Raw genomic sequence first — 27,379 nt, 5'->3', positions numbered from 1 at the left:
AAAGGACATACAGAAAACATGTTTTAAAAGGTTTTGTCCTGGGGCACCTGGGTGGCCCAGTCGATTAAACATCTGACTCTTCATTTTGGCTCTGGTCATGATTTCATGGTCATGAGATGGAGTCCCATGTCAGGCTCCATGCTGAGTGTGGAGCCTGCTTGGGATTCTCTCCCTCTCTCCCTCTCTCTCTGCCCCTGCCCTGTTTACACGCTCTCGCTGTCTGTCAAACAATTAAAAAATACGTAAAAACAAAACAAACAAAAAAAATATCCTTATCCATTTTTCCCTACACACATAATTACATTTTCTCCTGAAAATATATTTCATGGTGTCTATATTTTGAAGTTGAAGCATTCTGGTCAAATATGGGATCCTTCAGAGATCCCTTTGATTATAATTTCTATGAAAGTCCTCCATGAATTTTAAGTGATGGACATTTTGTCCTATGAAAGCCGGGCTTATCCCAAGTTAGTTTTATATATGGAGGCACTTTGGGTGTTATACCTGAAATTTTAAGATAATATGTCTGTAACTGTTCAGTGCCAGTGTTGAAAAATTCACCTTTGCTCTCTTGGTAATACCTTCCAATAGGTTTCAAGTGACTTGCCATAATACCTTCAAGCAACTCTGACAAAACAGCCCAGTAGAACCCTTCAGTGAGGGAATTGTCCTAGGTAAGGAATTCTACTGAAATCATTCTTTGGCCTAATATCTTGATTTGTTTGGTTTTATTCACATATCTATACATTTATGCAGACATTTTATCTTCTTTGACCACCTTAATGAACCCCTCCTCTTTCCTAGAATTTTATTAGTTGTTGAGGATGGAGTGGTAAATAGAATTTTAATGTGAGGTGCATTTAAATAAAATTGTAACTCCCAATAGTAATTAGCAATGAACCCTTGCCTAAGACCATGGAAATTAAAAATATAGCCAATTTTAATTGCTTTTATTTTTCTTGATTATGCTGCCATATCCTAGTTCCCAATAAATGTAGGTCCTAGTGATTATGTAACATTCTGGGTTTTTTTTTTTTAATTTTAATTTTATTTTTGAGGGAGAGAGAGAGAGAGAGAGATAAATAGAGTATGATCAGGGGAGGGGCAGAGAGAGAAGGAGAGAGAGAATCCCAAGCAGGCTCTGTGCTGAAAGCAGTGAGCCTCGTGAGGGGCTTGAACTCAAGAACCATGAGGTCATGACCTGAGCTGAAGTCAGAGGCTCTATAGACTGAGCTTCACAGGAGCCCTGTGACATTCTTGATATCTAGCTAAGAGATACTAATCTATACTTCTCTTCCCATCTTTCATTGATAGTGGCTAATTTGAAACTTGCTACTTGGAAAAAAAAAAGGCAAATAATGGATTTGTGATGTCTACTCAGTCATTCCTTCATTCAGTAAACAAAAGGGGGCAGTGTCATGGGTAGTTAATAGGGCCATCTTTTGTTTCCCAAATAAATTATATTTTGGTGTGAGTCTCTTAATATCTTTCACATTTATTTCTATTTTAGTGATACTGCCTAGAATGCATAGTTCCTGCCCTAAATTAATTTCTCCTGGGGTACTGAAATTTCTTCTTTAGAAAGATCACTGAAATAGAGTGGTAAAAGGAAATTACATATCAAGAAGATACTAAACTGAAGGATGAAACAATTGTTTGATAGTAGTGGGAATGAAAATAAAGCAAGGGTTCAAAATATTTAGGAAAGGATTAGAAGAACTAGTTGTTTGAAAGGATAAATAGGCTGAGGAAAAGTGATTTAGGAGTCTAGGATCGCTTGTTAATGTGTGAGTGCTTTGCAAGTATTTTTCATGAAAAATTATTTTTCTAAATATTTTTTGCATGGTCATCTATGAAATGCCATTGAATTAGCACAAGTATGTGAGATTATTCATATGTGGAATGAAATAAACACATTGAATGAAAGAATAAAATAGTTGGGAAAGAAATAACTGAAATTTCAGCTAATGATGTTTAGTATTTATTTTTCAGGACCAGATATATTCTGAAATGTTTTATTTGTTCTATTTAAATCGATTAATATTCACAGTAACTGTAAATTAAGCACTGTTATTTTTCCAGTTTAACAGATGAAGAAACTAAAGTCTGAGTCATTTAGTAACTTTTCTAATGTTATATAGCTTGGCAGAGTGAGGATTAAAACATATTTAAGGCCCATAGGTTTATAGCCTGGTTTAGTAATATCTATATTCTATTGTCTATATTTTAAATTTCTGAAATGCTCTATAAGAGCAAATACCATATCTTCTTGTTTATGAAAGCAGAATAAAAATATACATTAAATTTACATTTCTTATCTACTCCCAAAATACTTATTTTCTGGGACTATTTATGACTTTGATAGTTATCGCAATATAATATCACATGCAGAATTCTTACTGCTTAATTTTATCCATATGAACAGATTATTTTTCTATTTCCCTTTATGGAATGCCATGCAAGTTGAAAATCTATACCAATAAAACCTTTTTAATGGAGGCTGATAATTCCTACCAGGATTTGCCTCGAGTAAAGTTTTGATTTTTAATAACTTCTTTTTAAACTGATTAGAAGAATTTGAAGAATAATTTCCTTAAAGCATTTATTTCCAAAGTCATTTTTAAATTGCACTATCATTTTCAAGTTGTGATCAGTCTGCATTATTTTCAGAGAAGAGGCAGTTTGGAAACAATCTGTAGTAGCAGGCAATTCTTGTCATAACTTTTTTAGCAACAGAAAACAATAAAATTAAACATAACCAACAATTTTCAAATATTATTCATTTGACTTTAGAAAATATCTGACTTTAGAAAATAAAATAAAGGTAACTATAGATATTTGTAATCCCTTGAAGAATTATAATTTTTAAAATATGTTACGGAAGCCCTTCTGATTTTAAATAAAATCATCTGGAAGGCTTGTTAAAATGTTGATGCCTCGATCCCAGCCCTGGAGATTCTGATTCAGTATGTCCAGGATAGGGCCCAGTTTTGCCTTTGTGACAGGTCTCCACATAATGTTTACATTGCTATTTCATGGCTCACACTTCATGAAGCATTGCTTTAGTCCACATTTAAGACTATTGAGATATCACTGTGAAATTAAGCAAAAAACAAACAAACAAACATTTAATCAAAATACAAGAAAGAACTAGATTTGTTCCCAGCTCCGATACCTCTTGTTTTGTATTCATTTATTTGTTTGTTTACTTTATAAACTGAAAATCTACCTGGAAAACAGAAAACAAAAAACAACTCCAAAGTATTTCTTTTGTGTAGTCTCTGAATAGTAAAAGACAAGCTCCCCCACATGTCTATGATGAAGAGTACATCCAGTCAGCCTCTAGACATAAACTGATCAAACCCATGTGATTTACCTTTTAATCTTCATCCTTTCTGGCCATCCTTTTCTCATTAGACCCAAAACACACTAATAGTGTATACTAAAATTAGAAGCTTTAATAGAAAAATAGCAAAGACAGGCCATGAGAACCAGCAATCTTAGAATTGTAATTTACATTCCAGTGGGAGCCATCTATGAAAAGACTTATTTTAATTTAATCCTCAGTTAGGGGTCCTGTTTTCAGAGCAAAAAAGAAACACTGAAATCAGCTCTCTATGAGCAATGCAGATTTTTAATATAGTTAGATTATAAGGTAATAACATTTTGCAAGTTTCCAAAACTTATGATCCCACACAGGTTTAATTGCCATAAGCCATTAGTTGAGAACATTTTCCTGAGAAATATATATTGAACAAAAATGTGAATGGAAAGCAACTGTTTCAAATATCTTAAACTGTGCAACTTCATGTTAAATGTTTTTTCTCCTATGAAAAGAAAAAAAAAGATTATGTTCTAATATGTTTAGAATTTCTCAAATTGCTCATTTAAAAAAAAATGTATCAGTGGGAACAAACTGTCTTGGAAACAAAAGAGATAGCTTTACCCAAATTTCCTTTTGTATGTTATTTTAGGAAACCAAGTTAACACATACAACATAGTAAAATTAAAAACATACTAAAGACGAGTAAGTGTGTGGTTTATTCTCCATTTACCTTTACCCAGCTCTATTCTTCACCCTTTTCTGTTGCACTCAGTCCAGGAGGCTGGCCCCTGGACACTCTATCTTCCAGATTCCCTTGACATCTAGCTTTTGTTGGTTTTGGATGATGGTAACCTGGGCAGTTTAAAAGAGGAAACAGAAACTAAAATATTTGTTCCCCACTTCCTGCATTGTATCATATTTGTCCCTGGTAGTCATTGTATTCCTCTGTGGCAATAACTTCCATTAGCTGGCCCACTTATCCAATATTCTAGCATTCACTGAGCACCAGTAACTATTTCCTCCTTTGTCCCTGAGGCCCTCGAGTTGGTAACTGTGTCCTTCTGTAGCTTTTCTCTGGGTATCTCACTGTCTATGATTTGATCTTTTAAGCCAGGATTTTCCATCTTGACACAATTGACATTTTGAATTGGATAGTTCTCTTTTGTGCAGAGGTATCCTGTGGATTGTAGGATGTTTAGAGTCATTTTTGCTCTCTACCCACAAGAAGCAAGTAGCACCCCTCCTCAGTAATGATAATCAAATATGTCTCCAGAATGTCAAGTGTCCCTTGGAGGACAAAATCCACCCTCTCCTCCAGCACACACCCCCTCTAGCTGAGAACCACTGCCATAAACCATCTCATGGTTCCGTATTATTTTCCTTACAGTCTCTTCATTATAACCATTGGAATAGAATCTTGACTCATATAAGGGAAGATAATTAACTAAAACAGTTGGAAAAGATGATGTATTAACCAATTTCAATAATGTTGGAAAAGTAAATCATGATTAATTAAGTCTATATGGTAAGATTATACCAGCCCATGGAAAATCTTTTATCCTTACTGTATAGGAATAGTTCTTAAAGGTGTAACTATGGACTTTACTTAATAAAATGACTATTTTCAAATTGGAACTTTGTTTAAATAATTTGTTAAGTAATATATAGCATTACCAAAATGCAGATAACATAAAAAGTCAGAGTTGCATTATATTAAATCTATAAAGTATTGTAAAGAGTATTAAGAATAGTAAAGTAACTCAAAGCTAATAAAAATATATAGATGTTTATTTGAATGATGTAAAATAACAATTATTTACATTTGGAAATTATTATAAAAAATAAACTCAGAACTAAAAATCCAATGAACACATCTTTTATGAATATTATAAAATGGTCCTTATTAATGATGTTTTAGCATTTTCAGTTCTCTACTTTCTGTGCATAAGATAGCGTTTCTCTACCCTATTGAAATTAAGTTTATCCACATGACTCTTTATCCAATCAAATATGTGCAGAAGCAAATTATTTTTCTTTTCCTTTTTGAAATTGATACTCTGTAACTGGCTCTCATATTTAAACACAATGATGGTAAGAATTGGTCAATCTCATATATAATGTAAGTAATAGATATAATCATTAGTTACTCATGATGACTGCTTGGTTTATCAGTTCTAACAGAGTTTATCTTTTATGCCCATCTTAAAATTTCACATTATTAAAAACAAAGTTAGCTTTTTGTTAGTTTACCATTCACGATGAAGGCGGGGATGAAACATACTGCATATAATTATAAAATTTTAGATTAGATTTAATGTATTAATTCACAGGGAAATATATTTAATCACTTAAACAAATGAAAAGCTAATATTTGTATCACATAATTCTTAGTACTGTAAGAAGACTAAACTACTTTGCAATTAATTCTTTCTAAAACTATAAAATAATCCTTCAATTATTAGCTCGTCTACTCTCAACCCTTGAGAATTGTGGAAACAAAGTTTGCTAATTGTAGCATATCAGAATTTTAACCTCATAACTTTTAAATCCTCATCTAGTGATTTTTCTAATATGCCTTTTTCCCTTTCTTATGCCATTAATTTCTAGATCATAAGATATGATAAATGTAAACCACCACATAATGTGTTCTCTGGATGGTAGAAATAATACAGGAAAAAAACTTAATATTTAAAAGTGTCTTCCATGTGCGAATTTGTTTAATTCTCACAACTATACTATAGAGGTTTATTGCTATTGTTGTTTGTGTGATATTTAAAATATAGGTGAGCAATTGTTATATTTTCCAAATTAGTACTCCAGCGTGTAAGCAGCAACTGCTCTTTAAAGCAGCTTTACTTCACAGAAAGATTGGTGCAGTAGTAAAACCCATGGTCTCTTAAAATAGCTATAGGTCTCAAAACTTAGGAAGACACTAGCAAGCAGATAGAGCGTTAGGTTGTCCTTTGGTCATAGCTCTTCTAGGACATTTGCATGTGAAAGATATATCAATCCATCTGGTTCTAGTTTAATAATTCTTTGTTGCATTTGTATATTGTTGGGAGGTAGAATGATAACATGCCTCACAAGGATATTTATAGTAGAATTTAAACTGCATGAAGTCAGAAGCTTGTAACTGCGGAATTTGCTTGGATAAATTTGAGTGTATCTTGTTCAAAGCTGCATCCCCAAAATATTGGCTACAGTTAAGCATGTAGTAGATATTTCACAAGTGTGTTCTTGAAGACATTCATAATCACATCCATATTTGGATAACAAAATGAAGATTTAAAAGGAAAATCAGAGGAAAATATTTAAAGAAGTCAAAAAGCACATAGAGTTACTATAATTGTGGATTTAACCAAATAGTAATCTATATTTTTGTTCAATAAACATTCTTTCTTAGTGTTCCCATAAGTATATGATAGCCTAAGGACTTAATGTACATTTATTTTTTTTAGATAACTTTTATAATGTTTATTTTTGAGAGAGAGAGAGAGAGAGAGACAGAGTGCAAGCAGGGGAGGGGCAGAGACAGAGAGAGACACAGAATCCGAAGCAGACTCCAGGCTCTGAGCTGTCAGCACGGAGCCTGACGCAGGGCTCAAACTGACAGACCGCGAGATCGCGACCTGAGCACAAGTCGGACACTAAACCGACTGAGCCACCAAGCGCCCCTTAATGTACATTTAACAAGAGAAACTTGCCCAGGCCTATTTCAGACACTATTGTATAGCAATACTATGCCATTGTGTAAAATGTACATTGTAGTAACAATGATGCGAATTTCCATGCTAGCAGCAATTCACTAGTCCTGTTGTGAATATAGCCAAACTTTCACATATTAGTGTGCAGAAAACTAGGTTTCTAGAATATGATTGTGAACCCTTACTTCTTTTTTTTTTATTTGCAGTGTGTGTGTGTGTGTGTGTGTGTGTGTGTGTGTGTAATTAGACCAATGTCAAAGTCTTTGTAAATTTGAAAATAGATGTGATTTATTACTATTTCACCTCATCTGCACCTTACTATTTATTCTCCTCTGAGTTGTTTATATCATATTCATGAGTTTGAAAATTGGCCAGTATCGGAGAAGAATCATGTTTATTTTTGAAAATTAATTACTCTGTTGCAGCTTTCACTACTTGTTTATACCCCTTTACCTGCCCCCCATTGACTTCAGTCACAAACAAGTCTTTTAAAATACTCTGCCACATTACAGCAGAATAGCCTGGTGAGTAAGAAGCTAGGAGCAGTACCAGAAACCATTAAACCTTACACAAATGATGCCAGTAAGGTTTGCCACAGCAGCAGTGCTGTATTCAATTATAAATAATAACACAAGTACAAGTGCATGCCCTGGGCTCTCAGCTGATTAAATATCATAACTACACAGGCTCAAGTACCGAGGCATGAAAGAAAGATTCCCAGTTTTTACCGAGAAACTAAAACTCTATCACTTAAGTGTTAATTGGTGTTCCATTGAGTAACAATGCTGTGAACTGAAAAGGCAAGACAAGGACTCCCTGCTGTAATGTTAAAATGGTATGTGTCTGTTATCAGGTTGCTAAATTACCAGTGGTGTATACACTACCTCATCTAGTTGAAATAATGCAGGAGAACAGTAGGGGGTGAATGGGACCAACCTGCAAATTGATAAATAGATTCAGTTCATGGGCACCTGAATTATATCTCACGATCATGTATCCTACATCTTCTGACTATGAGTGATTAAAAAGGAAGGTACTTAAATGAGATTTCATTATTTACTTGCCGTGTAATGTCACGTAGATGTGAGTGTTTGTAATTAAAATGTGAATGTACTATTTTGTACTGTGCACAAAATACACACAAATAAAAGCAAACATTTATTGATATCAATGTTTATATTGAGTTATAATGTCATAATCTTGGGGATTTTCCTGAGAAAAGGAAAGAAAAATAATAATTCTTGAAATATACATGGTTCCTCTGCACTATCACTAACTGTGAGGTAGATCATTGTCTCCAATTTACACAAGAGGAAAATGATGCTCAAAGAATTGATACTTAAGACAGGTATACAATCAGACAAGACGATTGTTTCTAATTACCAGTTCTGATCTCTTTGTATTAGACCACAATTTCATTTACAAATTTGTCAAAACTAAATACAGTGATAAAATTTTCATCCTTTTATTTCAAGTAATCATACTTTGTTAAATTCATACATATTTTGTTAGAAGAATAATCCCCCTAATCTCCCAGGTATTCTGGGGATCCCTAATTCCAGGGATAATATAGAAAGTAAGATAAACTGGGGCCCCTGGGTGGCTCAGTCGGTTAAGCGTCCGACTTCGGCTCAGATCATGATCTCACGGTTGGTGAGTTCGAGCCCCACGTCAGGCTCTGTGCTGACAGCTCAGAGCCTGGAGCCTGCTTCAGATTCTTTGTCTCCCTCTCTCTCTGCCAACCCCCACTCATGCTCTGTCTCTCTCTGCCTCTCAAAAATAAAGAAATGTAATAAGAAAAAAAATCTTTAAAAAAAAGAAAGATAAAGTATTTTACTATTTGAACTTTTGTACAGTATATCTTTTTGATTAAGAAAAAAATACTGTCAGTGGCCGTGAATGTTTATATGTATGGATAGTAAAGATTATTGGCCATGCTTGATAAAGTCTTAGCAGTGAACACATCTGGATTGACCCTCACCTAATTCTTTAAGAGCTTTACAGCATTTTATATGTATGTATCCCAGGGTGTAGTGGAACAATTTGTGCTGAATTATTTTTTTTAATTGAAAATATTGATTATGTTTAGATTTGATAAATTCTACAGTTGTGCTAATATGGTAGCCACCAGCTTGGTGTGATTATTTAAATTTAATTAAAACTAAGTAAGATTTGAAATTCAGTTTCTTAATTATGCTTGCTACATTTCACCTGCTACCAAGATACAAGTGACAATTGGCTACCAAACTAAACATTTCAATGTTGCAGAACTCCTATTTAACAAGGCAATTTTAGAACATATGGAGTTGTACTATACATTTGAAAGAACTACAATTTTTCATACAAATTCTACCAGAAACACTGAACGTATCATTATTCTAATTTTAAATATATAATATTAATGACACAAATGTTAAGAATTAAGTGGCAAAAAACAGTTAAACAATATGATACAAGATGTGTATGAGGAATCCTTTTGACAGGTTACCAGCAGTAAGTATGTAGCTGAGGAATGCATCAGTGAATTTGAAGATAGTTCCATAGTTATCATTCAAACTGAAACTTACAGAGGAAAGAGTAAAAATCATCTTCGGTCATCATCATAATCATAATCACACAGAAGATATAGGACAATATCAAGCAGTCTAATGTATACAGACGTATCTTGTTTTATTGTGTTTTATTTTATTGTACTTTGCAGATATTGTATTTTTTACAAAAAGAAGTTTTATGGCATTCCTGCATTGAGCAAGTCTATCAGCAACTTTTTTCCAACAGCATTTGCCCAGTTTGTGTCTCTGTGTTGCATTTTGGTAACTTTGTAATATTTCAAAAACTTCTTCAGTGTTATTATATTTTTTACGGTGATCTGTGATCAGTGATCATTGGTGTTACTATGATAGTCATTTTGGTATGCCATGAACCACACCTATGTGAAGCAGGCAAACTTAATTGATAAATGTGGTGTGTGTTCTGACTGCTCCACGGAGTGGCTGCTCCCCACCATCTCTCCTCAGGCTTCCCTATACTCTGAGACACAACGATATTGAAATTAGGCCAATTAATAACCCTGCATCGGCCTCTAAGTGTTCAACTGAAAGGAGGAGTTACACATCTCTCAGTTTAAATCAAAGTTATAAATGATTAAGCTTAGTGAGGAAGGCACATCAAAAGCCTGGATAGGCCAAAAGCTAGGTCTCTTACACCAAACTATCAAGAGGTGAATGCAAAGGAAAAATTGTTGAAAGGAGATTAAAAGTGCTACTCCACTGAACATCCAAATGATAAGAAAGCAAACAGACTTATTGCTGAAATGGAGAAAGTTTTAGTGGTCTGCATAGAAGAGCAAATCAACCACAACCATGTTTCCTTAAATCAAAGCCTAATGCAAAGCAAGGCCCTTATGTCTTCAATTCTACAAAAGTTGAGAGGGGTGAAGAAGTTGCAGAAGAAATGTTTGAAGCTAGCAGAAGTGCATGAAGTTTAAAAAGTGGTCTCCATAACAGAAAAGTGCAAGGTGAAACAGCAAGTGCTGATGTAGAAGCTGTAGCAAGTTACCCAGAAAATCTAAGATAAATAATGACGGTGGAAACACTAAACAACAAATTTTCAGTAGAGACAAAGCAGTGTTCTACTGGAAGAAGATGCCATTTGGACTTTTATAGCTGGAGAAGAGAAGTCAGTGCCTGGCTTCAAAGCTCCAAAGGACCAGCTGACACTCTTGATAGGGGTCAATGGAGCTAGTGACTTTATGTTGAAGCCAGTGTTCATTTACCATTCTGAAAATCCTAGGACCCTTAGGAATTATGCTAAATATACTCTGCCTGTGTTCTATATGAATAACAAAACCTGGATAACAACACTTCTGTTTACAACATGGTTTACTGAATGAATACTTTCAGCCCACTATTGAGATCTAGTGCCCAGAAAAAAAGATTACTTTCAAAATCTTCCAGCTTACTGACAATGCCCTTGGTCACCCTGGAGCTCTGAAGGAGATACACAATGAGATTAATGTTGTTTTCCTGCTTGGTAACACGCAACTATTTTGTAGCCTATGGATTAAGGAGTAATTGTGATTTTCAAGTCTCATTATTTAACAAACACATTTTGCAAGGCTCTAGCTGCCATAGATAGTGATTCCTCTCATTGATCTGGGCAAAGTAAATTGAAAAACTTCTGGAAACAATTCACCATTCTAGATACCATTAAGAACATTTGTGATTCATGGGAAGAGGTCAAAACAGTAACATGAGTTTCAAAGATGTTGATCGAAGACTTCAGTGGAGGAAGTAACTATAGATGTGATAGAAACAGCAAGAGAAATAGAAGTAGAAGTAGAGCCTGGAGATGTGACTGAATTGTTGCAATCTCATGATCAAATTTGAACAGATGAGGAGTTGCTTCTTATGGATGAGCAAAGAAAGTAGTTTCTTGCGATGGAATCTACTCCTGGTGAAGAAACTGTGGGGAGTGTTGAACTGTATATGTATTACATAAGGTTAATTGATAAATCAGGGTTTGACAGGATTAACTCAAATTTTGAAAGAATTTCTGTGGGTAAAATGCTATCAAACAGCATCACATGCTACAGAAATCATCTGTGAAAGGAAGAGTCACTTAATGTGGCAAACTTTGTTACTGTCTTACTTTAAGAAATTGTTGCAGCCACTGCATTCTTCAGCAACCACCACCTTGATTGGTCAGTGGCCATCAACACTGAGGCAGGACCCTCCACCAGCAAAAAGATTATGACTTGCTGACAGCTCAGACAATGCTTTGCATATTTTAGCACAAAAGTATTTTTATTAAGAGTATGAACATTGTGGTTTTAGATATACTATTAAACACTTAATAGACAATAATGTCATGGAACATAACTTTTATATGCACTGAGAAACAAAAAAATTCATTTTACTCACTGTATTGTGATAATTGCCTTACTGTGGTGGCCTGAATCCAAATGCACAATATCTCTGAGGATATTTGTCTTTCTCTGATGGACTTACTTCGCTTAGCATAATACTCTCTAGCTCCACCCATGTTGTTGCAAATGGCAAGATTTCATTCTTTTCTATTGCTGAGTAATCTCCATTATATATATACCACTTCTTCTTTATCCATTCATCAGTGGATGGACACTTGGACTGTATCTGTAATTTGGCTATTATAGATAATGCTGCTATAAACATTGGGGAGCTTGTATCCCTTCGAATTAGTATTTTTGTATTCTTTTTGTAAATACCTAGTAGTGCAATTGCTGGATCATAGGGTTCCACTTTCTGAGGAAACTGCATACTGTTTCCTACAGTGGCTGCACCAGTTTGCATTCCCACCAACAGTGCAAGAGGGTTCCCCTTTCACCACATCCTCACCATCCTCTGTTGATTCATTGTAATTCTTATTTGTATTGCCCTATGAGCAGTGATGTTGAGCATCTTTTCATGTATATTTGTGTCTTCTTTAGAGAAATGTCTATTCATACCTTCTGCATTTTTTAATTGGATTATTTATTTTTTGAGTGTTGAGTGTTATAAGTTCTTTATATATTTTAGATATTAACCCCTTATCAGATACGTCATTTGCAAATAACTTCTACCATTCCATAGGTTACCTTTGAGTTTTGTTGATAGTTTCCTTCTCTGTGTAGACATTTTTTTTTTATTTTGATGAAGTCCCAGTAGTTTATTTTTCTTTTGTTTCCCTTGCCACCAGAGACATATCCGGAAAGAAGTTGTTATGGCTGATGTCAAAATGATTATTGCCTATGTTCTCCTCTAGGGTTTTTATGGTTTCAGGTTTCATATTTAGGTCTTCAATCCATTTGAATTTGTTTTTGTGTGTGCTGTAAAAAAATGGTCCAGTTTCATTCTTTGCATGTTGTTGTCCACTTTTTCTTCACCTTTACACTTTGGTTTAATTCCTTCTTCGCATTTTATTGATAGCCGCAGGTTTATAAGTCTTTAAAATTTATTTTGCCTTATTATTTATGTATATATATATATATATATATATATATACACACACACACATACATGTATATACTTAATGCTTATTTATTTATTTTAAGAGAGAGAGTGCATGAACGGGGGGTGGGAGCAGAGAGGGGGAGAGAGAGAGAATCCCGTGCAAAATCCACACTGTCAGCACAGAGCCCAACACAGGGTTCGATCCCACCAACTGGGAGATCATGACTTCTGCTGAAATCAGGGGTTGGTCACTTAGCCGACAGAGCCACCCAGGCACCCCAAATTTATTTTGCTTTATACAAAATATTTAAGTTGTTCCAATATCTAATATTTTTTAAATGTAGTAAATTTCTAATTTGTTTTCCAATTTAACCTTTTGTTAGAAAATTATTTTCTTGGCAATTGATCATAATACGTAGTCATTATATATATATATATATATATATATATATATATATATATATATATATAATGGCAATCCTAATAAACCACACTCTAAAATAATTTTTTCACATTGACAAAGTATGTGTTATACTTAAAATGCGTTACATATTATAAGGAAAGGAAATAATAGAAAATAATTTTTATTTTTTATTTATTTTTTAAAAATTTTTAATGTTTATTTTTTAGAGGGAGAGAGAGATGGAGTGCAAGTGGGGGAGGAGCAGAGAGAGAGGGAGGGAGACACAGACTCTAAAGCAGGCTCCAGGCTCTGAGCTATCAACACAGAGCCCAAAGCAGGGCTTGAACTCACTAACCACAAGATTATGTCCTGTGCCGAAGTCAGCCATTTAACTGAGCCACCCAGGCGCCCGTAGAAAATAATTTTTAAAAAGTAATTTGTTCTACACAAATATAAGCCTATTAGCTTTAGCCTGCATTCTAAGTGTCCGTGTGTAGAAATCCTACGTTTCTATTAGTCTACTTGTAAAAATTACAAATGAAATACATTTAGTAAAGAAATAGAATTATAAAAAATGCATACGTGGGGGAAAAGATTGCTGTAATCCCATGCCCCTCTCCCAGCCACTGCTAACGTATTATACTGCTTTTCAGTATAATATATATATTTGTAAAAAATGTAGACACTCCTAAAAGAGGCAATAAGCAAAATGCTATCATTAAATGAGGAAAATCAAACCTTTATGCCCATTCACATTGAGAACTTCCCAAACACCTGGAAACTTTACCTCCAGTTCACTACATATCAGCTTGTTGCCATAATTTACCTGCTACTTTACATTATAATGACATGGTACCGAAGAGACAAAACTGTTGTTTCCCTGCTGAAAATGTAATCAATACACACCTGTTTTCTGCTGGGAAAACTGCAGCGGTAGATGTGGTAGCATTTTAACCTGTAAGATGGTGACAAAGTAGCATGCTGGAAACACAGGAATTTGACAAACTTTCACATACTGTTTGCAAATTGAACACAAGCAGTGGGATACTGGCATATGTTACTATTTCCATGATGACAGATTATGATGCTTCAGGTAAAAGTTAGAATCATTCATGGAAAAGTAGAGGAAATCCAGTCATGAAACAAAGCTACAGGGGTACAACTTCATGTTTTCTAATATCTTCCAAGTATATTTCATTTTAATGTAAAGTTTCTTTTAAAAGCAAAGGAGTTTAGTCAGCGATCAATATCCATAGAAGTGGGGGAGTGGAGATTACATTAGACTTTTTCTTGAATTAATTATATTTCAGACAAAACTAAAAGGTTTAATTATGATGTTTGAATAATTGATTAAATTTTATTTCAAATTAATGATTTTTGCAGTGCATATGTAAAAATAAGCTATGTCTGAATGAGGTACACCATCAGTCATCTTTCCTCCAAATTAGGATGTATTATCCACATTGTTAGTCTATTTCACGCAAAATTGAACAAATCGGCCACATAATCAGCTGTTTTCCTTCTTAGAACAGAATTAACAAAAACAAAACAATATTGAATTTTGATCAATAATATTTGGTCATTTGTTGAGCATGCCTTTAAACAATATTATTAGTTTACTTTTATGGTGGAGGGAAATTGAATAGCATTTTAGAAACTTCAAAAATTATTGGTTTTAGAAATTTTTTTAAGTATCTCTCTTCATTAGTGATAAATAAAATTTCAAGTTTGTATATTTATCAATACATTTATTGATTTTCCAGTTATTTTTCTTTGTATATAGTCCCCAAAAATCAAGTCTACTTGTCTTTGAGATCTAATTAAAAAAAGGTGATCTAGGGGTGCCTGGGTGGCTCAGTTTGGTTAAGCGTCAGACTCTGGATTTCAGCTTAGGTCATGATCTCACAATTTGTGAATCAGCAAGGAGCCTGCTTGGGATTCTCTCCCTCAAAATAAATAAACTTTAAAAGAGAGAGAGAGAGAAAAGAAAAGGTGATCTGAAGGCAAATTCCAACCAAAACATTGCATTTTAAAAGACTTTAATTTGGAATAATCTAAAATTAAGATTGTTTAAAATATTTTATGTATTTTTTTTTATTTTAGAGAGAGAGAAAGAGAGCACAGTGTGGGAGGGGCCAGGGTGGGAGAGGCCAGGGTGGGGGAGAGTGAGAGAGAGAGAGAGAGAGAGAGAGAGAGAGAGGATTTTAAGCAGGCTCCACGCTAAGCATAGAGCTTGATCTCACAACGGTGAGTGAGATCATGACCTGAGCTGATCACGAGTTGGATGCTTAACTGACTGAGCCACCCAGGTACCCCTAAAATTATGATTTTAACTATATTTTTTTGCTTGAAAAAGAGTACAGATTTTCTAGTTACTTGTTTTTATCTTGTTTATATTGTAGATTAGATTATGTTGTCATATTTAATTTAGTTGTTATTTATACTATTTATATAATGTGGTTTTTGTCCTGTAGTAGATAATAATAAGGTTTGGAGTGTGATGCCAAAGACCCTAATTACACATATTCTGTTTACAGTAGGAAATTGTCAGTGCTACTAGAGCAAAACAGAGGGAAGAAACTTGAGATATTCTTTTGTTAGTTTTCCCATTTAAAGGTTTACTTTGTATATAGTAAAAGCAATCAGTTACCCAGTGGAAACTATAGGAAATATGCCTCTGAACATTTTTCTTGTCCCTCCATCATTTGCACTTTATAATCTTCTATTTATGAAGAGGTCAAATAATTGTGCTGTTGAGTTGCCATTCATGTCTCATATGTAAACTCCAGGTTTACCTCCTTGGACGATGCCTTCCCTGACTACCTCCTATTTTGTGCAAGTATTTTACTTGAAACTCTTCTTATGTATTTCTTTGTTTTGGGTTATGTTGAGTCTGTTTTCTTACTTCCTAAAATATAAGAATCCTTTCTTTTAAATTTTTAAATTTTTTTTTTTTTTGAGAGAAAGAGAGAGAATCCCAGGGAGGCATCAGCATGGAGCCTGATGCAGGGCTCAAACTCAGGAACCATGAGATCATGACCTGAGCCGAAGACAAGAGTCGGATGCTTAACCGACTGAACCGCTCTGGTGCCTAGAATGTAAGAATCCTTAAAGGAAGTACCCTTGGCTATCTGCTTCATTGCAGTTTCCAAGTCGTCAAGAACAGTGCAGCATACATATTATATACTCAGTCAACACTGGAAGTTGCTGAAAGAAAAAAAAATTAATTAAATAAATAAATACATAAATAAATAATCTGAATTAATAATAAATTAAGAACTCAACCCCACATTAGGTACATGAGGTAACTTTTATTTTGACTAATCTGTGGCCATTTAATATAACCCTCTGTCAAAATCTAGACTAAGTCTCCAAGGCCACTAACAAGTTCTAGTCAGTGTTCCTGACAAGACATATTTATCTTCTCTACTTATTTACCCCACTGAGTTTCACTCAGAGACACAGAAAAAAACCATAATTTCAAAATTGTATATTCATCTTTTTATGCTTATGTATGTTGTTGAATACCCTATAGTAGTAGAATTGAAGATGGGGGTTATATCCTTAATTCAGTAATAAAGAAAATCTCATAAAAAGAAAATTAAAATTGAAAATACTTTATGAATCCATGTGTTGCATTCTTATATAGCATTCTAGAGAAAATCCAACCCACCTAGTTTTCCTTCTAGTTTGAAACAGATTATAATTTCTTCAGTTAAGTATTAGATGATATATTTGGCTTGTTTCTAAGGGTCATTTTGGTTAAGTTATGAACCTTAAACATAAGAGTTGCACTTAACATTTTGTCATATTTACGCTATCAGAGACCATAGACACATGTTACAATCTGAAATCTATGCTCACTTCTGGGCATAGGCTGAGTAAAAAAGTGGGGATAAATGCCTGCACAACTAAACTTACAGTCTTTCTCTCAGGAATAGAATTCAACTCCACTCTTCTACATCAGGGTCCCTTTAAGTCTACTCTTTTCAAGGAGTGGAAGCAATAAGTTTGTCTTGCCTTGAATTCGGAGAATTATTTTGAGATTGAACAAAGTGGCAATAGCAGCTCACACAGAAGTACTATTAATGCCCCTCTTCCCTGTGTTCATTCTGATACATTTAGCTGGCCAGCCTGTACTTGACTTGTGTTTGGTCCATCCCTACATTCTTAAATCCAACTGTCTTGGGATCAGACTCTGCCAAGGCCTGGCCTACACCATCTGCTCTGACTGACTGCCAGGATTCCCGGCTGCCCTGACAAGCCTGGAGAACCATTCTGGTTTTTGTCTCTCCTGTGAATATTTGTGGTTTCCAAATAAGTGACTCTCGGTTAAGTGAAATATTAGTGTCCCAATCGTAGACGTTAATATTTCTATCCCATTGCTATTCTAACTATGAAAATCTCCAACATCTAAAATATGATACTTTGTTTTAGGTGACAAAATTAACTGTAAACATTGACCAAATGAAGCCTATACATACAAAGTAGACCAGTACAATAATGTTAATTCTGTAACTATATTTGAGAAACAATGGCTAAAGAAACTGACAAATGTGTCCTGGAAAACAGAATACCTGTATTGAGTAATGACATGCTAGTGGTGTCTTAACCTTAAAATGCAAAAATACACAAATATACACAGGGAATGAGGAGGGTTTTGTTTTATTGTTTAAGTCTACATTCTGTCACTGAGTGTTCATCAATGAAAAACTCTAACCGTCATGTCTGTTTAGTTCAGCAAATGCTTACAAAACTGCAAGCACTTGCCTATTCTCTGGACTTGGAGCCTCAATATTCAACATCCTCAGGGGCTCATGTTCAAGAAGGTATAATATAGTGGCTCTGTAAATTGGTTGATTCATAATATCATCCTACAAAGCATTGAAGTAAGTCTGTATAGAGTAGACATTTATATGTAAACTGTTTCAAATCACCTGTTAACCTGTTAAGGTTAACATGTTTTCTAGTAATTCAAAATCATGGAACTTTAAATGCTTTTCTTATTTTTATGTTTATCATTGTTTTATAGGTTAGATTAATGGATGAAAGAAGGATTTTTTTGTTTTATTTTTGTTGTCAATTCTGCTGCTTAAATTTGAGCCATTTTTATAACTGGAAATTTCTTAAAAGGTGAAATTAGAGTGATTCTTGCTTTGAGAAGTTATATTTACAGGGTATGTTCATCCTGACTGCTATGGGGTTTATTTGTTACAAATAACACATGACAAGACTTTCTGCTGTTTATATTTAAAACAGTCAACAACTTTCAAATATGTTTTCTTAAAAATAGTATCTAATCCATCATTTTTTAACTACATTTAGAGAAGCTGTGGAATCAGATTACCCCTAGCAAAAAAGGCAAGATAATTGACAAATATTATAGTTGTTTAATCTAGAATAAATAACTTTTCATTTTCTGACATTTTTGTTTATTATTTGCTTATGATGAGATGTTAAGTAATTTTAATAAACATTTGCAAACCTGAAGTTTTGGAGAACATATACTTTAAGAAATAGAAAATTAGCTGTAATTGGAAGGTCTCTCCCATTCTTTCAAATATATACACACATACACACATGTACATATACATACATATCTATAACCACACACATATATGTGAAGTATGTTTTTTTTCCTTATATCAACAATAGAAATTGAGAGAGAAGTAGCTGAGTAAAATAAAGGTAGCATCCACAGGTAACAGCCAGCAAAGAAGAGTAGGGATAAAAATGAGATTCAGAAAATTAACCAAATTAGAAATTTTGCTATTGTATCTAATGCAACACTTAATTTTCCGCTTTTAGGAAACCATAGATTTTTTTAATAGATGATGTTTGTCAACTTGTGAAAAATTGTCTGTTTATCTTCATTTCAAAGAGTGTCTTTTATCTTCATTTCCCTTTCCTTCTTGCTGAAACAAGGTTGGGAGCAGAGAATGAGAGGTTCAAAGATGGAAATATATAAAGTATGTTCAAAGATATTAAGAACATTACAGGAAGACTATCAAAATATAATATTTATTAGATTGCATACAGTAGGCCAGAGTTTATACTACATAGCAATTATATAAGAGAGAAATATGGTAGATGGAATTCATAATGTAGTAACTCCTATAACTAGTGGATTATTGACTTTCTACACAGAAGAAGAAATTGCATTTATCCCAAATGGTGGAGCATCAGGACAACTGGACTAAAAAATAGTTTTTCTTAATATTTGCAAGAGAAAAGTTAGGAGAAAATTTTTAAAAAAGGGCTAGGGATGCCTGGGTGGTCCAGTAGGTAGAGCGTCAGACTTTGGCTTCAGGTCGTGATCTCACCGTTTGTGGGTTTAAGCTCCATATAGGGCTCTTTGCTGTCAGCACAGAGCCAACTTGGATTGTCTGTCCCCCTCTCTCTGTCCCTCCTCAGCTCATGCTGTCTCTCAAAAATAAATAAACATTGGGGCACCTGGGTGGCTCAGTCGATTGAGCGTCCAACTTCTGCTCAGTCATGACCTCGCAGTTCACAGGTTCGAGCCCCTAGTCAGGGCTCGTTGCTGACAGCTCAGAGCCTGGAGCCTGCTTCAGATTCTGTGCCTCCCTCCCTCTCTGCCCCTCCCCGCTGTTGCACTCTGTCATTCCCGCTCTCAAAAATAAGTAAACATTTAAAAAAAGAAACTTAAAAAAATAAACAATTAAAAAAAGAGTTCCTACTATTTCTAGGCATAAAAATTGTTTGAGTCTTAAAAAAAAATAATGGTAGAAAGTATTAACTTCCAATCATATAATTATGTTAACTGAGTTAAGTCAAGGCAGTTACTTTTTCAATTAGGCATTTATAATATCTTCATGGAAATTTTACTTTCTGTTTTTAAACCTGAACTCACAACATTGTTATAATATTAATACTCATTTACTAATATATATTCTTAAGAACAATTGTAATTTGCATTTTGGAAATTGTGAATAAGAAAGAGGAGTATGTTGATCATTGTCTTAAAATCATGATTCCTTTTATCTATCATATCTATCTAACTTACACCCAGTAAAATTTACTATTTTGGGTGTAAATTTCTAGTGAGTTTTGACAAATAGAGACATATATCTTTCACCAGAGTAAAACTACAGAACAGTTCCACTGCCCTAAGAAATTTATTCATGTTGCCACTTTTTAACCACTGCCTCTCACACTCCAAACCACAGGCAGTCACAGATTTTTATGTAAATGGAATCACTCAGTATATATCCTTTTGAATCTTGCCACTTCCACTCATATTGCCTTGAAGATTCAATATGCTATTATGTGTATTAACAGTTTGTTCTTTTTTATTGTTAAATAGGATTCCGTTATATGGATGTGCTGCATCCATATAATTGTTACCCAATTACTAGACTTTTTTTTTAATTTTAAGCATTTATATATAAAGCTACTATAAACATTTTCATATAGGGTTTTTTATAAAGAAAATTTTATTTTTTAATACTACAGTAGATATCAGTTTATCTTTATAAGAAATTGCCAAACTATTTTCCAGAGAGACCATACCATTTTGCATTCCCACTATCAATGAATGAAAGTTCCAGTTGATTGGTTTCTATATCAACACTTAGTATTGTCTTTTTGAAATTTTATTTTAACTCTGACTTTCTTTTATAAAATATTCTGTAGTGCGAATAACACGATCTAACATGGGGATTTAATTTCTTCTTTCAAAACATATCTTTGCCATAAACTGTGTGATCAGGTGCATGAAATTGATTTTTTTTTTTAAAAGTATAATGTTTATCCTAATGTTAATGATACATATATTTATTTAATCATAGTATAATAGTTATCCTATGATATAATTGACAATATCTTCAAATATTGCACAATTCGTTTCTAAAATCTTTAAGTTATATGCTCATTTTACTTCTGAGGTTTTGAGATTTCTTTTTCTTTCAGTTATTATATAATCCCTTAAGAAATGTAATCACTATAAATAGGATAGCAGCCATTGTACATGAAAACTTGCATTTGGTTTTCACATAGTTATTCAAAGGCAAGCATAAAGAGCATAGGTTAAAAAAATATGATTAAACATATTACCAGATCAATCCTGAGATTGCAAATATGTATACAAATATGTGATTTGAGTTTGTATGCATACTTACATACACATATAATACTTATATACACATTTAAGCTTTTTATTTCTGTTTTGATAATGGCAATGATGAAGAACTTTTCTGTAGGGTTTTTGCATTTAAATCCATCACTCATTGGCTCTATATAATATTGAAAACATATTAGTTGTGAAACAAAAAAGATTATGAACTATGTGTTTTACTTAACAACTATTTGTGTATATGCATCTCAAATTGTGATCTATGTATAGACAATGTCCTATTTGTATGTAATTGGCCTATATTATACAAATAGTAGACTATGGGTTGGAAGACTATATTTGAAAAGCTAATGGCAATTATCCACATGAATTGAAACAATAATTACATATATTAAATTTTTTATTTACTCTTAATTTTAAAAATTATCAATGATTTTAGAACTATTAAATTATATATATGCACAATGTGAAAGTAAATAGCTCTAAGTGAGCATACAGTTAAATGCAATACTGTATTTTCAAAAGGGGTGCACTTTAATTTGCTGGTTAGTTTTACAACCCACTATCATTTTTATAGTTATGAAAACATAGAAGAGCGTTCATATCTCACGCTTCAGCACTCAAAGAATTATTAATGTCAAAATAATTAGTTACAATTTTTATATTGCTTTCACAGAATTACTTGTATAGATATAAAGCAACACACTTAGTTTTAATTACTGGTACAGTAAAATGATTACTTGTTCACTTATGCAAAATTACTTTAAAATATTTGTTTTTAAGACCCTTTTCACAGGGTAAATAGATGTTTATAAGTAAGGAAAAATTACATGGTACAACGTTTTCTCTGTGAATTTCTTATAAATAAGCTCCATGGCATTAATACTATAGTACTTTTTATATTGGTTTAATTTAATTTTAGCCATTAATTATTGAAGCCTATCTATAAACATCTTTATTTTTTTAAGTTTTTTTTTTAATTCCAATATAGCTAACCTACAACGTTATATTAGTTTCAGGTGTACAATGTAGAGATTCAGCAATCCTATACTCAATCTGTTCCTGATAAGTGTAGTCTTTAATCCCCATCACCTATTTCACCCAACCCCTCACGCACCTTTCCTCTATCAGTTTGTTCCCTATAGGTAAGTCTGCTTCTTTGTCTCTCTTTTTCTTTTGCTTATTTTTTTGTTTCTTAAATTCCACATATGATTGAAATTATATGGTATTTGCCTTTCTTTGACTCATTTCACTTTGCATTATACTCTCTAGCTCTATCCATGTCATTGCTAATGACAAGATTTCATTCTGTTTTATTCCTGAATAATATTCCTTTATATATATCACTTCTTTATCCATTCATCTGTCAATGAACACTTGGGCTGCTTCCAAAATTTGGTTATTGTAAATAATGCTGCAGTAAACATAAGAGTGTATGTATTCCTTTGGATTCGTGTTTTGTATTTTTGGATAAATACCTACTAGTGCAATTACTGGATCGTAGGGTAGCTCTACTTTTAACTTTTTGAGGAAACTCCATACTGTTTTCTAAAGTGGCTGTACCCAACAACAACAGTGCATTCCCAACAACAGTGCACAAGTGTTCCTTTTTCTCCACGTCCCTGTCAACACTTGCTTTATCTTGTGTTTTTAATTATAGCTATTCTGTCAGGTGTGAGGTAATACCTCACTGTGGTTTTGATTTACATTTCCCTGATGTTGAGCATCTTTTCATGTGTCTGTTGGCCACCTGTATGTCTTCTTTAGAGAAACGTCTGTTCGTGTCTTACTTTTTAATTGGATTATTTGTGTGGGGATTTTTGGTGCTGAGTTATGTAAGTTCTTTATACATTTTGGATACTAACACTTTATCAGCTATGTCATTTGCAAATATTTTCTCTCATTCTGTAGATTGTCTTTTGGTTTTGTTGTTTATTTTCTTCACTGTGCAGAAGCTTTTTATTTTGATGTAGTTGCAATTTTATTTTTGCTTTTGTTTCCCTTGCTTCAGGAGACATATCTAGAAAACTGTTGCTATAGATGATGTCAGAGACATTACTCCCTGTGCTCCTTCCTAATATTTTTGTGGTTCCAGGCTCACATTTAGGTCTTTAATCCATTTTGAGTTTATTTTTGTGTATAGTGTGAGAACATGGTCTGGTTTCATTCTTCTGCATATAGTTGTCCAGTTTTCCCACCACCATTTGTTGAAGAGATTGTCTTCTTTCCTCCTTTGTGGAAGATTAATTGACCATATAATTGTACATTTAATTATGGGTTTTCTCTTCTGTTCCACTGATGTATGTGTCTATTTTGATGCCAATGCCAGGACCATACTCTTTTGATTACTAAAGCTTTGTAATATAACTTGAAGTCTGGAATTGTGATTCCTCCAGTTGTTGTTTTTGTTTAGCTTTGTTTTTCTACATTGTTTTGTCTATTTAGGGTCTTTTGTGGTTCCACACTCATTTTAGGATTGTTCGTTTTGTTCTGCGAAAAATGCTATTTGTATTTTGAATGAGATTACATTAAATCTGTAGATAGACATTTTAATAATAGTTGTTCTTCCACCCCATGAACATGGAACGTCTGTCTTTAAACTTTAAAAGAGGTTTACTTTTCTCTGTACTTCCTCCCAAATTCTTGTGTAAGATTCTAGAAAACACAGTAACCTAGAATCCTATACAAACTCTCAGGGTTTTGTTTCTTTGTTTGTTTTGGTTTGTTTTTGTTTTTTGCTTCCTCCTTTCACACTCTTCTACAATTCACCTCCTGTAAGTTGCTTTTACCTGTCAGAATTTCTGTGCCTTTTTTTGACTATGGGTAGCAAGTTATTTCATTAATAATTTTTAATTACTTAAGACATCATTTTTTTTATTCTACTTGTGCTCTTTTAGGTCTTTAGTGATAGAACATTTCTAAAATCCCAGGTTCTTTTAAAATAACAACTCCACCATCAATCTGTTTGTTCTCAATTAGTAAATTCTACCTGAAGGACAATTAGTTTGTATATATCAGTCTGTTGAACTTGTCTAAACTTTTCATTCTCATTCAGTGCTATTGGGTACTGTTAATTCTTTCTGATTTGGGTCTTGTCCAATAAATCAATTAAATAATGCTTAAGATTTAGATTGTTATAGCCTCTATTATTAAAAATACTCTGGCCACATTACTTATGGTGGACAGCTACTAGATGCTGAATGCATTGTTGAACAATTATTTCTGATCATGGTTTTTGCTTTATCTGTTTATCACTAGAAATCTTATTTCAATATATGACCTAATAGATTACAATTGTGTGCAGAAATTCAAGAGACAAGTGTCGCCTGTGTGGTACAGTCAGTTGAGCAACGGACTCTTGATTTCATCTCAGATCATGATTTCATGGTTCATAACATTGAACCATGTCTTGGGCTCTGCACTCGCAGCATGCAACCTGCTTGGGATTCTCTCTCTCCCTCTGTCTCTGCCCCTCTGCTGCTCATTGCACACATGCACCCTTTCTTTTCCTCTCTCTCAACAAACAAAAAAACTCAAAAAGAATTTCAGAGACAAAATGTAATTGAGCCTTCCTTATTTATGCTAGCAAGACATCTAAATAGCTATAGGGGAAGATTAAGTTGGTGCAGATTTGAACCCGTCATAGACATATCTAAGCACCAGATCTGTGAGTCAGGTGGTTAGAACAAGCTAGAATATTAAGACATTCCTGTAAGAGTCCCCTCCTAAGCCAAAATACCCATCAATTCATAGTTTTTATGTTTTGTACATTATAATGTGTACACTTAAGTATATAAAATAAAAAAGCTCATCATTTTTCATGTAAAACTGTCTCACATAGTATGAGAAACACTGACCAAAATAGTTGTAACTGGAAAGAATTCATATAATTTCTGTCATCACCTTCTAATTTCTTTTTTTTCTTATTGTATTACATCAGTACCAAATATAGCTTATGCTCACACATTTTGTTAAAATGATCCTGGGGATATAAATATTCTATCCTTATTATTTTATGAATAATATTTGGATCTAAATATCATAGTCTTATATTTTATGAATCATATTTACCTTTTGAGGAGAAGAATCATAATTATTTCTCTCTTATTGTTCTTTGCATTATTGGGACTTAGCATATTGCCAAGTCATAATAGACATGAAAGGATACATTTGCTGAATTGAGGGGTAAAATAAATTTCCCTCTCTCTCTCTCTGTCTCTCTCCCTTTTCATGATTTCTCAAATATCAGCCCAAGGAGTTCCATAAATCCCTGAGATATATTCTGAGAGATTCTGATATAGTGGGTCTTCAGAAGTGCTTGAAGAGATGAATTTTTGCAGATATATCTGGTGATACTAATGCAGATAGATGGTCACTGGACAAAACTTTGAGATAAACAGTAGTTACAAAAAGAAGGTAACTTGGGTAATTTGTGAACTAAACAAAATTCTAATGAATCATTTTGGTAAAGCACAATATATTATAGGTTTAAAATGGTACATCATTAACATAAGAAATCAAGAAATAGAGAAATTAATATAAACTGGAAATATAGTAGTTTCATTCCAATTTGATTTTTAGCTTGTTTTATACAATCAGTAAAAAACGTGGTTGAGGCACATAATGCCTAAAGTAAAATTAATTTAAGAAGACCAATAACATGAGTGAACCTTTTAACTCACTAAATTTAACATGAGCACTAACACCACCACCAAGAGCAAGATAGTAAATAGAAAGGATATCAATATTTCATATATGTTAAATATGTAACAATGAATTCTTTGTATTATCATAATTTTTATTCTGCAGGGGAGTTTGTTTTTCTTCTCTGTTAGGCATAAATTTAAATTCTGTCTGAATATGAGCATTGGATTTGCTGCAGTCCATTCTCCAAGATGACCTCTGATCTAAAGAACCTAGAGAATGTGGTTTCAAACCTGCCATGCCTAACATGTGCTGCTGTGTACTACAATTACAACAGCTATTTTTCTATATGTATGATTCTATGTATATAGATAGATATGTTCTCCTATATTTAGAAGATTAAATATATAAGAATATGATATATAAGAATATATATGTATTTTCCTGTATAAGAATATATAGTAGGGGTGCTTGGGTTGCTCAGTCAGTTAGGCATCCATCTCTTGGTTTCAGCTCAGGTCATGATCTCATGGTTCGTGAATTAGAGCCCCGCATCAGGCTCCTCATTGCTGGTGGGGAGCCTGCTTGGAATTCTCTCTCTCCCTGTCTCACTGCCCCTCCCCCACTCATGGTCTCTCTGTCTGTGTCGCTCTCATAATAAATAAATAAATAAATAAATAAATAAATAAATAAATATGAAAAGAAGGATATGTATATTATTCTATATATAATATATTCTTTATTTACTGAAATATGGAAAACTAATAGAGTGATTTATTAGTGACCAAGATGACCTTTACATTCTCCTCAGCTTGACTAATTTTTACAGAGTTCTTTTTATGACCATAAGTCTCGACTTCCTTTTCTTAGAGCATTTACTTTAGAAAATGTGCAGTTGCAAATTTCTTCTCTGCCCCTTTGAGATACACATTGTCTCTAAGCCTCTTTCCAGTTTTAGAGTCTCCATGTGTCTTTCTCAAGGACCTGGGAGCCATCCCTCTGAAGTGTAATCAAAGGGAAAGAAAGCACCCCTGTCTCCCAGTCTCTGTGAGAGGATAGGAGCCTCACTTTGATAAGTGCTGATTGGCAAATAGATGAACTAATCACATCCACCAGTCTCTCCCAAATGTCTTCCAGTTCTTGTCCACTAGTTTATCCTTCCAGCGTTTTGTTTTGTAGGAATTGAGCTCAGACAGTCTCCCTTATTAAAATAGTCTTGAATAAAATCTCCTTTGCCTATTT

At 33.6% G+C, this 27,379-nt stretch overlaps 1 long non-coding RNA gene across 1 annotated transcript in view; it reads left to right on the top strand.

The window, feature by feature from the left end:
- The window catches only part of LOC128315578 (uncharacterized), a 209,753-nt gene that overhangs the window by 124,032 nt on the left and 58,342 nt on the right, over positions 1 to 27,379 (top strand). The window contains exon 3 of the long non-coding RNA XR_008298465.1: positions 592 to 674. This is a non-coding gene — a long non-coding RNA (uncharacterized LOC128315578). The remainder of the gene's footprint in view (positions 1 to 591; positions 675 to 27,379) is intronic.

Source organism: Acinonyx jubatus, chromosome B2 (assembly GCF_027475565.1).
Source record: "Acinonyx jubatus isolate Ajub_Pintada_27869175 chromosome B2, VMU_Ajub_asm_v1.0, whole genome shotgun sequence".
Classification (NCBI taxonomy): Eukaryota; Metazoa; Chordata; class Mammalia; order Carnivora; family Felidae; genus Acinonyx; species Acinonyx jubatus.
The sequence above is the reverse complement of the archived record's forward strand: the minus strand, read 5'-3'. Positions and strand labels throughout refer to the sequence as shown.